Genomic DNA, 15834 nt, shown 5'->3' on the forward strand with positions numbered 1-15834 from the left:
TGTTGCAGTTCTTGGTTTCTGTTGCAGTTCTTCGTTTGTTGCAGTTCTTGGTTTCTGTTGCAGTTCTTGGTTTCTGTTGCAGGTCTTGGTTTGTTGCAGTTCTTGGTTTGTTGTAGGTCTTGGTTTGTTGCAGTTCTTGGTTTCTGTTGCAGGTCTTGGTTTGTTGCAGGTCTTGGTTTCTGTTGCAGTTCTTGGTTTGTTGCAGTTCTTGGTTTCTGTTGCAGTTCTTGGTTTCTGTTGCAGTTCTTCGTTTGTTGCAGTTCTTGGTTTCTGTTGCAGTTCTTGGTTTCTGTTGCAGGTCTTGGTTTGTTGCAGTTCTTGGTTTGTTGTAGGTCTTGGTTTGTTGCAGTTCTTGGTTTCTGTTGCAGTTCTTGGTTTGTTGCAGTTCTTGGTTTCTGTTGCAGTTCTTGGTTTCTGTTGCAGTTCTTGGTTTGTTGCAGTTCTTGGTTTCTGTTGCAGTTCTTGGTTTGTTGCAGTTCTTGGTCTGTTGCAGTTCTTGGTTTGTTGAAGTTCTTGGTTTCTGTTGCAGTTCTTGGTTTGTTGCAGTTCTTGGTTTCTGTTGCAGGTCTTGGTTTCTGTTGCAGTTCTTGGTTTGTTGCAGTTCTTGGTTTGTTGCAGTTCTTGGTTTCTGTTGCAGTTCTTGGTTTGTTGCAGGTCTTGGTTTGTTGCAGGTCTTGGTTTGTTGCAGTTCTTGGTTTGTTGCAGTTCTTGGTTTTTGTTGCAGGTCTTGGTTTGTTGCAGTTCTTGGTTTGTTGCAGTTCTTGGTTTTTGTTGCAGGTCTTGGTTTGTTGCAGTTCTTGGTTTGTTGCAGTTCTTGGTTTTTGTTGCAGGTCTTGGTTTGTTGCAGTTCTTGGTTTGTTGCAGTTCTTGGTTTTTGTTGCAGTTCTTGGTTTCTGTTGCAGTTCTTGGTTTGTTGCAGTTCTTGGTTTCTGTTGCAGTTCTTGGTTTGTTGCAGTTCTTGGTCTGTTGCAGTTCTTGGTTTGTTGCAGTTCTTGGTTTCTGTTGCAGTTCTTGGTTTGTTGCAGTTCTTGGTTTCTGTTGCAGGTCTTGGTTTCTGTTGCAGTTCTTGGTTTGTTGCAGTTCTTGGTTTGTTGCAGTTCTTGGTTTCTGTTGCAGTTCTTGGTTTGTTGCAGGTCTTGGTTTGTTGCAGGTCTTGGTTTGTTGCAGTTCTTGGTTTGTTGCAGTTCTTGGTTTTTGTTGCAGGTCTTGGTTTGTTGCAGTTCTTGGTTTGTTGCAGTTCTTGGTTTTTGTTGCAGGTCTTGGTTTGTTGCAGTTCTTGGTTTGTTGCAGTTCTTGGTTTTTGTTGCAGGTCTTGGTTTGTTGCAGTTCTTGGTTTGTTGCAGTTCTTGGTTTTTGTTGCAGGTCTTGGTTTGTTGTAGTTCTTGGTTTGTTGCAGGTCTTGGTTTGTTGCAGGTCTTGGTTTGTTGCAGTTCTTGGTTTCTGTTGCAGTTCTTGGTTTGTTGCAGTTCTTGGTTTCTGTTGCAGTTCTTGGTTTGTTGCAGGTCTTGGTTTCTGTTGCAGTTCTTGGTTTGTTGCAGTTCTTGGTTTTTGTTGCAGTTCTTGGTTTGTTGCAGTTCTTGGTTTCTGTTGCAGTTCTTGGTTTGATGCAGTTCTTGGTTTCTGTTGCAGTTCTTGGTTTGTTGCAGTTCTTGGTTTTTGTTGCAGTTCTTGGTTTGTTGCAGTTCTTGGTTTCTGTTGCAGTTCTTGGTTTGATGCAGTTCTTGGTTTCTGTTGCAGGTCTTGGTTTCTGTTGCAGGTCTTGGTTTCTGTTGCAGGTCTTGGTTTCTGTTGCAGTTCTTGGTTTGTTGCAGTTCTTGGTTTTTGTTGCAGGTCTTGGTTTGTTGCAGGTCTTGGTTTGTTGCAGTTCTTGGTTTGTTGCAGGTCTTGGTTTCTGTTGCAGGTCTTGGTTTGTTGCAGTTCTTGGTTTGTTGCAGTTCTTGGTTTGTTGCAGTTCTTGGTTTCTGTTGCAGTTCTTGGTTTGTTGCAGTTCTTGGTTTGTTGCAGTTCTTGGTTTCTGTTGCAGGTCTTGGTTTGTTGCAGGTCTTGGTTTGTTGCAGGTCTTGGTTTGTTGCAGTTCTTGGTTTGTTGCAGTTCTTGGTTTGTTGCAGTTCTTGGTTTGTTGCAGTTCTTGGTTTCTGTTGCAGGTCTTGGTTTGTTGCAGGTCTTGGTTTGTTGCAGGTCTTGGTTTGTTGCAGTTCTTGGTTTGTTGCAGGTCTTGGTTTCTGTTGCAGGTCTTGGTTTGTTGCAGTTCTTGGTTTGTTGCAGTTCTTGGTTTGTTGCAGTTCTTGGTTTGTTGCAGTTCTTGGTTTCTGTTGCAGTTCTTGGTTTGTTGCAGTTCTTGGTTTCTGTTGCAGTTCTTGGTTTGTTGCAGTTCTTGGTTTCTGTTGCAGTTCTTGGTTTGTTGCAGTTCTTGGTTTCTGTTGCAGTTCTTGGTTTGTTGCAGTTCTTGGTTTGTTGCAGTTCTTGGTTTCTGTTGCAGGTCTTGGTTTCTGTTGCAGGTCTTGGTTTCTGTTGCAGTTCTTGGTTTGTTGCAGGTCTTGGTTTCTGTTGCAGGTCTTGGTTTCTGTTGCAGTTCTTGGTTTGTTGTAGTTCTTGGTTTTTGTTGCAGGTCTTCGTTTGTTGCAGTTCTTGGTTTCTGTTGCAGTTCTTGGTTTGTTGCAGTTCTTGGTTTGTTGCAGTTCTTGGTTTTTGTTGCAGTTCTTGGTTTTTGTTGCAGTTCTTGGTTTCTGTTGCAGTTCTTGGTTTGTTGCAGTTCTTGGTTTCTGTTGCAGGTCTTGGTTTCTGTTGCAGTTCTTGGTTTGTTGCAGTTCTTGGTTTCTGTTGCAGGTCTTGGTTTCTGTTGCAGTTCTTGGTTTGTTGCAGTTCTTGGTTTCTGTTGCAGGTCTTGGTTTCTGTTGCAGTTCTTGGTTTCTGTTGCAGTTCTTGGTTTGTTGCAGTTCTTGGTTTCTGTTGCAGGTCTTGGTTTCTGTTGCAGTTCTTGGTTTGTTGTAGTTCTTGGTTTTTGTTGCAGGTCTTCGTTTGTTGCAGTTCTTGGTTTCTGTTGCAGTTCTTGGTTTGTTGCAGTTCTTGGTTTGTTGCAGTTCTTGGTTTTTGTTGCAGTTCTTGGTTTTTGTTGCAGTTCTTGGTTTGTTGCAGTTCTTGGTTTTTGTTGCAGGTCTTGGTTTGTTGCAGTTCTTGGTTTGTTGTAGTTCTTGGTTTCTGTTGCAGGTCTTGGTTTCTGTTGCAGGTCTTGGTTTCTGTTGCAGTTCTTGTTTTGTTGCAGTTCTTGGTTTTTGTTGCAGGTCTTGGTTTCTGTTGCAGTTCTTGGTTTGTTGCAGTTCTTGGTTTCTGTTGCAGGTCTTGGTTTGTTGCAGTTCTTGGTTTCTGTTGCAGTTCTTGGTTTGTTGCAGTTCTTGGTTTCTGTTGCAGTTCTTGGTTTGTTGCAGGTCTTGGTTTGTTGCAGGTCTTGGTTTGTTGCAGTTCTTGGTTTGTTGCAGTTCTTGGTTTTTGTTGCAGGTCTTGGTTTGTTGCAGTTCTTGGTTTGTTGCAGTTCTTGGTTTTTGTTGCAGGTCTTGGTTTGTTGCAGTTCTTGGTTTGTTGCAGTTCTTGGTTTTTGTTGCAGGTCTTGGTTTGTTGCAGTTCTTGGTTTGTTGCAGTTCTTGGTTTTTGTTGCAGGTCTTGGTTTGTTGTAGTTCTTGGTTTGTTGCAGGTCTTGGTTTGTTGCAGTTCTTGGTTTGTTGCAGTTCTTGGTTTGTTGCAGTTCTTGGTTTCTGTTGCAGTTCTTGGTTTGTTGCAGTTCTTGGTTTCTGTTGCAGTTCTTGGTTTGTTGCAGGTCTTGGTTTCTGTTGCAGTTCTTGGTTTGTTGCAGTTCTTGGTTTTTGTTGCAGTTCTTGGTTTGTTGCAGTTCTTGGTTTCTGTTGCAGTTCTTGGTTTCTGTTGCAGGTCTTGGTTTGTTGCAGTTCTTGGTTTGTTGCAGGTCTTGGTTTCTGTTGCAGTTCTTGGTTTTTGTTGTAGTTCTTGGTTTGTTGCAGTTCTTGGTTTCTGTTGCAGTTCTTGGTTTGTTGCAGTTCTTGGTTTCTGTTGCAGTTCTTGGTTTGTTGCAGTTCTTGGTTTCTGTTGCAGTTCTTGGTTTGTTGCAGGTCTTGGTTTCTGTTGCAGTTCTTGGTTTGTTGCAGTTCTTGGTTTTTGTTGCAGTTCTTGGTTTGTTGCAGTTCTTGGTTTCTGTTGCAGTTCTTGGTTTGATGCAGTTCTTGGTTTCTGTTGCAGTTCTTGGTTTGTTGCAGTTCTTGGTTTTTGTTGCAGTTCTTGGTTTGTTGCAGGTCTTGGTTTCTGTTGCAGGTCTTGGTTTGTTGCAGTTCTTGGTTTGTTGCAGTTCTTGGTTTGTTGCAGTTCTTGGTTTCTGTTGCAGTTCTTGGTTTGTTGCAGTTCTTGGTTTGTTGCAGTTCTTGGTTTCTGTTGCAGGTCTTGGTTTGTTGCAGGTCTTGGTTTGTTGCAGGTCTTGGTTTGTTGCAGTTCTTGGTTTGTTGCAGTTCTTGGTTTGTTGCAGTTCTTGGTTTCTGTTGCAGGTCTTGGTTTGTTGCAGGTCTTGGTTTGTTGCAGGTCTTGGTTTGTTGCAGGTCTTGGTTTGTTGCAGTTCTTGGTTTGTTGCAGTTCTTGGTTTCTGTTGCAGGTCTTGGTTTCTGTTGCAGTTCTTGGTTTGTTGCAGGTCTTGGTTTGTTGCAGTTCTTGGTTTGTTGCAGGTCTTGGTTTCTGTTGCAGGTCTTGGTTTGTTGCAGTTCTTGGTTTGTTGCAGTTCTTGGTCTGTTGCAGTTCTTGGTTTGTTGCAGTTCTTGGTTTCTGTTGCAGTTCTTGGTTTGTTGCAGTTCTTGGTTTCTGTTGCAGTTCTTGGTTTGTTGCAGTTCTTGGTTTCTGTTGCAGTTCTTGGTTTGTTGCAGTTCTTGGTTTGTTGCAGTTCTTGGTTTCTGTTGCAGGTCTTGGTTTCTGTTGCAGGTCTTGGTTTCTGTTGCAGTTCTTGGTTTGTTGCAGGTCTTGGTTTCTGTTGCAGGTCTTGGTTTGTTGCAGTTCTTGGTTTCTGTTGCAGTTCTTGGTTTGTTGCAGTTCTTGGTTTCTGTTGCAGGTCTTGGTTTCTGTTGCAGTTCTTGGTTTGTTGTAGTTCTTGGTTTTTGTTGCAGGTCTTCGTTTGTTGCAGTTCTTGGTTTCTGTTGCAGTTCTTGGTTTGTTGCAGTTCTTGGTTTGTTGCAGTTCTTGGTTTTTGTTGCAGTTCTTGGTTTTTGTTGCAGTTCTTGGTTTGTTGCAGTTCTTGGTTTTTGTTGCAGGTCTTGGTTTGTTGCAGTTCCTGGTTTGTTGTAGTTCTTGGTTTCTGTTGCAGGTCTTGGTTTCTGTTGCAGGTCTTGGTTTCTGTTGCAGTTCTTGTTTTGTTGCAGTTCTTGGTTTTTGTTGCAGGTCTTGGTTTCTGTTGCAGTTCTTGGTTTTTTGCAGTTCTTGGTTTCTGTTGCAGGTCTTGGTTTGTTGCAGTTCTTGGTTTCTGTTGCAGTTCTTGGTTTCTGTTGCAGTTCTTGGTTTGTTGCAGTTCTTGGTTTCTGTTGCAGTTCTTGGTTTCTGTTGCAGTTCTTGGTTTGTTGCAGTTCTTGGTTTCTGTTGCAGGTCTTGGTTTCTGTTGCAGGTCTTGGTTTCTGTTGCAGGTCTTGGTTTCTGTTGTAGTTCTTGGTTTGTTGCAGTTCTTGGTTTCTGTTGCAGTTCTTGGTTTGTTGCAGTTCTTGGTTTTTGTTGTAGTTCTTGGTTTGTTGCAGTTCTTGGTTTGTTGCAGGTCTTGGTTTGTTGCAGTTCTTGGTTTGTTGCAGTTCTTGGTTTGTTGCAGTTCTTGGTTTGTTGCAGGTCTTGGTTTCTGTTGCAGTTCTTGGTTTGTTGCAGTTCTTGGTTTGTTGCAGTTCTTGGTTTGTTGCAGTTCTTGGTTTGTTGCAGTTCTTGGTTTCTGTTGCAGGTCTTGGTTTCTGTTGCAGTTCTTGGTTTCTGTTGCAGGTCTTGGTTTCTGTTGCAGTTCTTGGTTTGTTGCAGTTCTTGGTTTTTGTTGCAGGTCTTGGTTTGTTGCAGTTCTTGGTTTGTTGCAGTTCTTGGTTTCTGTTGCAGGTCTTGGTTTCTGTTGCAGTTCTTGGTTTGTTGCAGGTCTTGGTTTGTTGCAGTTCTTGGTTTGTTGCAGGTCTTGGTTTCTGTTGCAGGTCTTGGTTTGTTGCAGTTCTTGGTTTGTTGCAGTTCTTGGTTTGTTGCAGTTCTTGGTTTCTGTTGCAGTTCTTGGTTTGTTGCAGTTCTTGGTTTGTTGCAGTTCTTGGTTTCTGTTGCAGGTCTTGGTTTGTTGCAGGTCTTGGTTTGTTGCAGGTCTTGGTTTTTTGCAGTTCTTGGTTTGTTGCAGTTCTTGGTTTGTTGCAGTTCTTGGTTTGTTGCAGTTCTTGGTTTCTGTTGCAGGTCTTGGTTTGTTGCAGTTCTTGGTTTGTTGCAGGTCTTGGTTTGTTGCAGTTCTTGGTTTGTTGCAGTTCTTGGTTTCTGTTGCAGTTCTTGGTTTTTGTTGCAGTTCTTGGTTTGTTGCAGTTCTTGGTTTGTTGCAGTTCTTGGTTTTTGTTGCAGGTCTTGGTTTGTTGCAGTTCTTGGTTTGTTGTAGTTCTTGGTTTGTTGCAGGTCTTGGTTTGTTGCAGGTCTTGGTTTGTTGCAGTTCTTGGTTTCTGTTGCAGTTCTCGGTTTCTGTTGCAGTTCTTGGTTTGTTGCAGGTCTTGGTTTCTGTTGCAGTTCTTGGTTTGTTGCAGTTCTTGGTTTGTTGCAGTTCTTGGTTTTTGTTGCAGGTCTTGGTTTGTTGCAGTTCTTGGTTTGTTGTAGTTCTTGGTTTGTTGCAGGTCTTGGTTTGTTGCAGGTCTTGGTTTGTTGCAGTTCTTGGTTTCTGTTGCAGTTCTCGGTTTTCTGTTGCAGTTCTTGGTTTGTTGCAGGTCTTGGTTTCTGTTGCAGTTCTTGGTTTGTTGCAGTTCTTGGTTTCTGTTGCAGTTCTTGGTTTGATGCAGTTCTTGGTTTGTTGCAGTTCTTGGTTTCTGTTGCAGGTCTTGGTTTCTGTTGCAGGTCTTGGTTTCTGTTGCAGTTCTTGGTTTGTTGCAGGTCTTGGTTTCTGTTGCAGGTCTTGGTTTGTTGCAGTTCTTGGTTTCTGTTGCAGTTCTTGGTTTGTTGCAGTTCTTGGTTTCTGTTGCAGGTCTTGGTTTCTGTTGCAGTTCTTGGTTTGTTGTAGTTCTTGGTTTTTGTTGCAGGTCTTCGTTTGTTGCAGTTCTTGGTTTCTGTTGCAGTTCTTGGTTTGTTGCAGTTCTTGGTTTGTTGCAGTTCTTGGTTTCTGTTGCAGGTCTTGGTTTCTGTTGCAGTTCTTGGTTTGTTGCAGGTCTTGGTTTCTGTTGCAGGTCTTGGTTTGTTGCAGTTCTTGGTTTCTGTTGCAGTTCTTGGTTTGTTGCAGTTCTTGGTTTCTGTTGCAGGTCTTGGTTTCTGTTGCAGTTCTTGGTTTGTTGTAGTTCTTGGTTTTTGTTGCAGGTCTTCGTTTGTTGCAGTTCTTGGTTTCTGTTGCAGTTCTTGGTTTGTTGCAGTTCTTGGTTTGTTGCAGTTCTTGGTTTCTGTTGCAGGTCTTGGTTTCTGTTGCAGTTCTTGGTTTGTTGCAGGTCTTGGTTTCTGTTGCAGGTCTTGGTTTGTTGCAGTTCTTGGTTTCTGTTGCAGTTCTTGGTTTGTTGCAGTTCTTGGTTTCTGTTGCAGGTCTTGGTTTCTGTTGCAGTTCTTGGTTTGTTGTAGTTCTTGGTTTTTGTTGCAGGTCTTCGTTTGTTGCAGTTCTTGGTTTCTGTTGCAGTTCTTGGTTTGTTGCAGTTCTTGGTTTTTGTTGCAGGTCTTGGTTTGTTGCAGTTCTTGGTTTGTTGCAGGTCTTGGTTTCTGTTGCAGGTCTTGGTTTCTGTTGCAGGTCTTGGTTTCTGTTGCAGTTCTTGTTTTGTTGCAGTTCTTGGTTTTTGTTGCAGGTCTTGGTTTCTGTTGCAGGTCTTGGTTTCTGTTGCAGTTCTTGTTTTGTTGCAGTTCTTTGTTTGTTGCAGGTCTTGGTTTCTGTTGCAGGTCTTGGTTTGTTGCAGTTCTTGGTTTCTGTTGCAGTTCTTGGTTTGTTGCAGTTCTTGGTTTGTTGCAGTTCTTGGTTTCTGTTGCAGGTCTTGGTTTGTTGCAGTTCTTGGTTTCTGTTGCAGTTCTTGGTTTGTTGCAGTTCTTGGTTTGTTGCAGTTCTTGGTTTTTGTTGCAGGTCTTGGTTTGTTGCAGTTCTTGGTTTGTTGTAGTTCTTGGTTTCTGTTGCAGGTCTTGGTTTCTGTTGCAGGTCTTGGTTTCTGTTGCAGTTCTTGTTTTGTTGCAGTTCTTGGTTTTTGTTGCAGGTCTTGGTTTCTGTTGCAGTTCTTGGTTTGTTGCAGTTCTTGGTTTCTGTTGCAGGTCTTGGTTTGTTGCAGTTCTTGGTTTCTGTTGCAGTTCTTGGTTTGTTGCAGTTCTTGGTTTCTGTTGCAGTTCTTGGTTTCTGTTGCAGTTCTTGGTTTGTTGCAGTTCTTGGTTTCTGTTGCAGGTCTTGGTTTCTGTTGCAGGTCTTGGTTTCTGTTGCAGGTCTTGGTTTGTTGCAGTTCTTGGTTTCTGTTGCAGTTCTTGGTTTGTTGCAGTTCTTGGTTTCTGTTGCAGGTCTTGGTTTCTGTTGCAGGTCTTGGTTTCTGTTGCAGGTCTTGGTTTCTGTTGTAGTTCTTGGTTTGTTGCAGTTCTTGGTTTCTGTTGCAGTTCTTGGTTTGTTGCAGTTCTTGGTTTTTGTTGTAGTTCTTGGTTTGTTGCAGTTCTTGGTTTGTTGCAGGTCTTGGTTTGTTGCAGGTCTTGGTTTGTTGCAGTTCTTGGTTTGTTGCAGTTCTTGGTTTGTTGCAGGTCTTGGTTTGTTGCAGGTCTTGGTTTGTTGCAGTTCTTGGTTTGTTGCAGTTCTTGGTTTGTTGCAGGTCTTGGTTTGTTGCAGTTCTTGGTTTGTTGCAGTTCTTGGTTTCTGTTGCAGTTCTTGGTTTGTTGCAGGTCTTGGTTTGTTGCAGGTGGTTGTTGCCACCCTCGGCTGGTTGCCGTGGTTTCTCTCTGGTCTCGGCCTAGTTTACATTAGCGTCTGCAGTGTAGCGGCACATCTTCTCCGGCCATTCCACAGCAGCAGTTTGTTTTTGAAGCCACTTCAAAGCTACCAGCATGTTGCTGCTGGCGGGCGGCCATGATGGCGTTCATGCCTACGTGATGTTTCTACGAGTTCTGACAATGAGGAGATGGACAGATAAGGACAGACGCTGAGGACAGACGGATGGAGAGAGGAGATAGAGGACAAGCTCAGATTAGAAGGCAACAGGTACGACTGGTTTCAAATAAACAACCAAACGTCAGGTGATGTTTCCCAGCATGCAGCGGGGGGTGACACCTCAGGAATGTCCATTTGGCTGTAACCAGTGAAAATGTGAGTTAAGGAAGGAGACGTTTGAAAGAAGCAGCCAATCAGGAGGCAGACTGTCCTCCACATGGTCCTGGAGCTGTGACAGACGGCAGGTCGGAGGAGACCTGGGAGAAGGAGACCGACCAAAGGATCAGCTTCTCTCCGACATCGGACCGCTGAATAGGAGAAGCTCGGGGTTCACCGTCCAGCTGCCAAACCTCTTATCAGCGTCTGAGTCACAAAAAGATCCTGATTTTTCCAGAGAGCTGCAAACATCATCCGGCAGAGAGATGCTATCAGGGTATGATGCTCCGAGCAGCGCCGATAGAGATCAGACCGGCACTGTCATGCCTCTTTAAGAGGACAGTACATTTCTGTGAGTCGCTCTGCTGATAAGGCTTCTCACGGCACCACTAGCAACCGGGATGAATGCAGCGAATGCAACAAGCAAACACATGCAGAGGTCACAGGAACGGCGCTTCTGTGCTGGCTCTGCACCACATATTAGTCCAGTTTGATAGTTTTATCGTCCCTTTCATCTTCGTGTCCACAGTTTTGCTTTTTTGCCTTTGAAGCTGATATGATTTTCACTCCTCTGTGCAGCAGCAGCTTGTTTATAGGGGCTCTATCAACCATCCTCCACCCATCTTCACCTGCTGCTGTTCCAGCTCCACATCAGGATGCTTTAAAGTGTGAGATCCTCTCATTCAGAGGACAGCGGCTGAGCTGCTGCCTGCTCACGGCTCTGTGTGACCTGCATTCATTCATGGGCTCCAAGGTGCTGCCATGGCTCAGCAGACCTTTCGTTTCTGTTCAAGGTTTCCATAAAACACACTAACGCACCCACAGATTCCTCCTGTAATCAAAAGAAAATCTACATAACAGGGAATGTTTTCCTCACAAAGATCAAAGTTTTTAGTCACCTCGGCTCGAATAACCAGACGTTTGCATCTCTGATAACCACCTGTAAGGAGGACTGAAAGTCCCTTAATGACAGATAATAAGAAATATAAACTGAGGGTGAGCCTTCCCCTTCCTGCCTCAGCATATCAGGACTTTGTTTAAAGCTGCCTGTTTGTCGGCTGTTTTTATGGTGAAACAACGTGAGAAAACTGTAGAAGGACTGATGGTGGAGACCTCAGATGAAGTAAAACTCAGCGTTTCCTCCAGGTAAGAACAGCTTGTGCCGTCCTGTCGCAGCTGAATTAGGATCATTGTGATTCTCCGCAGCGTCTGACTGAAGGTGTTGAACGTTAAAGCCAGGATGACCATCCTCTGCAGCTCTGTGGAGCAGCCACAGGTCAGTCTCTGGGGGGGGGGCAGGTAAAGTGCACACCTGAAACGAGTCATCAGCCCGCTGGATCTGTTCAGATCACTTTGATCAATATGTTGTGGAAAGACTGGAGATGAAATGCTCTCTTCTGATTGGCTGTTTGACTCGTGGTGAAGATGTTTTGAAGCTGCAGCTCATCAGCCAACGCCTCACCTGTAAACCAGGTGAGCTGAGTGCCGATAATCCTGAGCGGAGTAATTCTATCTTTTCACCAACAATCACCTCATCCTGTCCTCTTATCCTCTTATCTCCCTCCTATTTTTGTTCTTCATTATCTCTGCTGAGCTCCATCGCTGTGCTTTCACACGCAAATCATTTCATCCTCTTCTTCTGCTAAATAAATCATCCCATCTGCTGACATGAGATACCTTTCCAAGCAAGGACACATCTGCCCCCCCATCCCCCCGTCCCCTCCGCTCTGATGTGGCTCCGCACTAATGGATGTTTTCAGTTTGATGCTACATGGTTGTGATTCACAACAGACAGGGCTGAAGACAGCTTTATATTAACAACAGTCCTGTTCTACCTGCTCAGACTGAGGCTCACTACTGTACAGCAGCACGGTGAAACCTGAGAAAACCTACAGGACCCGTCCACTGTGGGTCAGAAACCAGGAAACCTGCTGGGCCATGAGTCAGACCCATAAAGCCCATCAGTACCAGCGCTCAGGGAGAGGCACTGTGAGGAGTTCAGGTGCATGCAGGTAAAAATGAAGTGAGAACCAGGATGGGGCCCAAAAGTAAAACAAACACTTCTCCTGGTTGTCTCTGCACCCCAAACCCTAAAAGTCCTGATCCAGCCCTCCTTTATTTCCATGAACAAAGGAAACGGTTGCTATGACTGCAGGGACGAAAACAGAGTTTGTACAATTCTATGAAGTGAATATCTGGTCTGAGACCCAGAATCTGAGGCAGAAACAGAGTTTTTTCTCAGTTCTCAGCAGCTTTAAAGTGAATCTCTGGTCTGAGCTCCTTTATTCTCCAACACAGCCTGAACCCTCTGAGACAAGCTTTCTGTCATTTCTTTAAGGAGTCTTCAGGAATAGTTCTCCAGGCTTCTTGAAGGACATCCCAAAGCTCTTCTTTGGATGTGGGCTGCCTTTTGTTCCGTTCTCTGTCAGATGATCCCACACTGCTTCAATAATGTTGAGGTCCGGGCTCTGGGGAGGATTCATCCCTCCATAAGACCTGTTGCCACTGATTTTCAGTCCACTTCTTGTGTCATTTGGCACAGCTCAGCCTTTTCTCCCTGTTTCCCTTCCTTAAGAACGGCTTCTTGACAGCCACCCTTCCATGGAGCCCATTTCTGATGAGGCTTGGGCCAACAGTAGATGGATCAGCTGAAGGTCCAGATGCATCTCTCAGGTCCTGTCAGGTCACAGCTGGATTTTTTCCTCTTTCTTAAGGACATCACTTTCAGATCCTGTTCATCTGCTGGAGATAGTTTTTTAGGCCTGACACTTCTTCTTTTGTCCTCCACTTGTCCAGTTTCCTCAAATGTTTTAAGGACACACTGCACACCATGCTGAGATATGCCAAGTTTTCAGCTAATAGCTCTTTGGGAATCACCTTGTTGCTGCAGAAATCCTATTTTCTGTCTGTCAAACTGTGTTTTCTTTGCTGTTTTTCATAGATGCAGCTAAAGAAATGGGAACAAATGATGTGTCTTTGTGACAGGCTGCTGGTAACAAAGTGCCTAAAGATCCAGTTTAAAATGGCTTCTTTGCTAAGTTGTCTGTTCTGTGTCGACACAACACTGGTTCATCCCTTGAGTTAGGAGCCTTTTTTCTGCCTGAAGGGTTCAAAGGTCAGAGTTCAGTGGCTGAAAAAAGAAAAAACACTGAAAATGCTCAGGAACAAGGACTGAAGATGAGGGAAAAAGCAGAAAATGTCCAAAGAAAAACTGTGAAAGAGCTTCAGAAAGCTGCAGAACTGTTGATCAGGACACTTTAAAGGTTACAGAAAGCTGCAGAACTATTGATCAGGACACTTTAAAGGTTACAGAAAGCTGCAGAACTGTTGATCAGGACACTTTAAAGGTTACAGAAAGCTGCAGAACTGTTGATCAGGACACTTTAAAGGTTTCAGAAAGCTGCAGAACTATTGATCAGGACACTTTAAAGGTGTCAGAAAGCTGCAGAACTGTTGATCAGGACACTTTAAAGGTTACAGAAAGCTGCAGAACTATTGATCAGGACACTTTAAAGGTTACAGAAAGCTGCAGAACTGTTGATCAGGACACTTTAAAGGTTACAGAAAGCTGCAGAACTGTTGATCAGGACACTTTAAAGGTTTCAGAAAGCTGCAGAACTGTTGACCAGGACACTTTAAAGGTTTCAGAAAGCTGCAGAACTGTTGATCAGGACACTTTAAAGGTTTCAGAAAGCTGCAGAACTGTTGATCAGGACACTTTAAAGGTTTCAGAAAGCTGCAGAACTATTGATCAGGACACTTTAAAGGTTTCAGAAAGCTGCAGAACTATTGATCAGGACACTTTAAAGGTTACAGAAAGCTGCAGAACTGTTGATCAGGACACTTTAAAGGTTACAGAAAGCTGCAGAACTGTTGATCAGGACACTTTAAAGGTTTCAGAAAGCTGCAGAACTATTGATCAGGACACTTTAAAGGTTACAGAAAGCTGCAGAACTGTTGATCAGGACACTTTAAAGGTTACAGAAAGCTGCAGAACTGTTGATCAGGACACTTTAAAGGTTTCAGAAAGCTGCAGAACTGTTGATCAGGACACTTTAAAGGTCACAGAAAGCTGCAGAACTATTGATCAGGACACTTTAAAGGTTTCAGAAAGCTGCAGAACTATTGATCAGGACACTTTAAAGGTTTCAGAAAGCTGCAGAACTATTGATCAGGACACTTTAAAGGTTACAGAAAGCTGCAGAACTGTTGATCAGGACACTTTAAAGGTTACAGAAAGCTGCAGAACTGTTGATCAGGACACTTTAAAGGTTTCAGAAAGCTGCAGAACTGTTGATCAGGACACTTTAAAGGTTACAGAAAGCTGCAGAACTATTGATCAGGACACTGTAATGTTTATGTATTTATCAGACGCTTTTATCCAAAGCGACTTACAGATAGGGTGGGGGAGTCTTGCCCAAGGACCCCTACTGGTTGTACATTTCATGCAGGGGATTTGAACCAATGTGTCTCACGCAAAAGGGGGCAGTCATACACTATCCCAGTGTTTCTCAATTCCGGTCCTCATGACCCACTGCCCTGCATGTTTTCAATGTTTCCCTCCTCCACCACACCTGATTCAAATGAATGGCTGCTTATCAGGCCACTGCAGAGCTTGATGACGAGCTGATCATTTGAATCAGGTGTGGTGGAGGAGGGAAACTTCGAAAACATGCAGGGCGGTGGGTCATGAGGACCGGAATTGAGAAACACTGCACTATCCAGTCCCCGACTTTAAAATATTAAATAAAATGAAGTACATCCTTAAACTCCGTCTCAAAGCGTTTCAGGAGTGTTAAAGTTAATTCAAACAGGTGAACAGAGTCTGCAGGAGGACAGACCTGAGTTTATCTCATGTTTTTACACTTTGAGCATTAAAACTACTTTGGTGGGGTTTGAGATTCAGATTTCCTCTTAAAACAGACCCTCTTACAACGTCTCTTGTATGATGAAACATTTCTGACTGAGGGATGAGTCCCGCTCCAGCTGCAAAATGTAGAAATATGGTGCAGACATTAGAGAAAGTCCTCATTAAACTACATACGATTCCCGTCTGTAAAGGTGAAATCCTTTCACTGTCACAGTCAGCAGCGGCAGGTCCTCTTCCACTCATAACTGAAGCGTCAGCGCCGGTTCTGTCCGGATCAGAGGGCGGTTGGGTCGTACTCGTCCTTAACAGAATTATCCTTTGATAGACGTCAACGGAGGGGAAGGTAACGAGTGATTTTAAAGGAAGCTGGAGGAGTTTTAAAGGTTCACTGTGAGGACAGCAGAGTTAGTCCTGTCCCGACGTGTTTCTGTCAAAACAACATTTATTACTCATACAGACAGAAACCAACCAAAGTCCAAACACCAGCGCTTTGATCCTCCGCTGCAGGGTTCTCACTCTGAGGCTCCGGGCCCAGGAGGGGCCGCGGGGCCCCCTGGGAGCGGTCACAGGTGACTTCTTGTGTTTGTTTTACAGATTACTTATTTTAGTTCTGTTTCTGTGGTGATAAACGGGCTGAAACCCGGCCCAAAGGTACTCTCCCACAGTGGGTCATCTGTGTCTGACGTGGATGACCAATGTGCACGGGACAGAAAAGTGCACCGCAAACGGAGCCATTCACATCTAAATGTGCCATATTCAGTAAAAACCCTTCTGTCAGGGTATTTATTTAGTTCCCTTTGTCTGAAAGGTCCTCATTTAACGAGCCGTTCTGATTTCCATTCTAAAAGTAGAGCAATAGAGTAACTATGTATATCTATACAGAGAACCAGGGCTGCACGATTAGGACCAAAATCATAATCGAGATTATTCTGTTCAATGTTGAAATCACGATTATTAATCGCGATCATTCATCATGTCTGGAAAAACGTATTTTTATAAACAAACAATGTACCAACAAGTTTTAGTGAAAAATTTAACTTTAAAGTAGAATAAATGATAAATAATTCAAAATAAAAACAAAAACCCAATAACTGAACACTTTAAAGCACTAACTGTACTGATCGGTCATTAAGAGCTTTATATGTGAGGAGAAGAATCTTAAATTCTATTCTGAATCTAACAGGGAGCCAATGGAGAGAAGCTAAAACTGGAGAAACATGATCTCTGCTGTTAGATCTCATCAGAACTCTGGCTGCAGCATTTTGGATCAGCTGGAGGCTTTTCAGAGAATCTGTGGGACAGAACAATAATAAGGAATTATAGTAGTTCAGTCCTGAAGGAACAGATGCATGGAGCAGTTTCTCTGCATCACCCTGAGACAGGATGGTCCTGATTTTAATGATATTACGAAGGTGAAAGAAGGCAGAAACATGTTTTATATGAGAGTCTATACCCTTTGTTCATACCCTTAATATTCACCTCATAA

The sequence above is a fragment of the Leuresthes tenuis genome, unplaced genomic scaffold (genome assembly GCF_036924035.1).
Source record: "Leuresthes tenuis unplaced genomic scaffold, fLeuTen1.0.hap1 SCAF_24, whole genome shotgun sequence".
Taxonomy (NCBI): domain Eukaryota; kingdom Metazoa; phylum Chordata; class Actinopteri; order Atheriniformes; family Atherinopsidae; genus Leuresthes; species Leuresthes tenuis.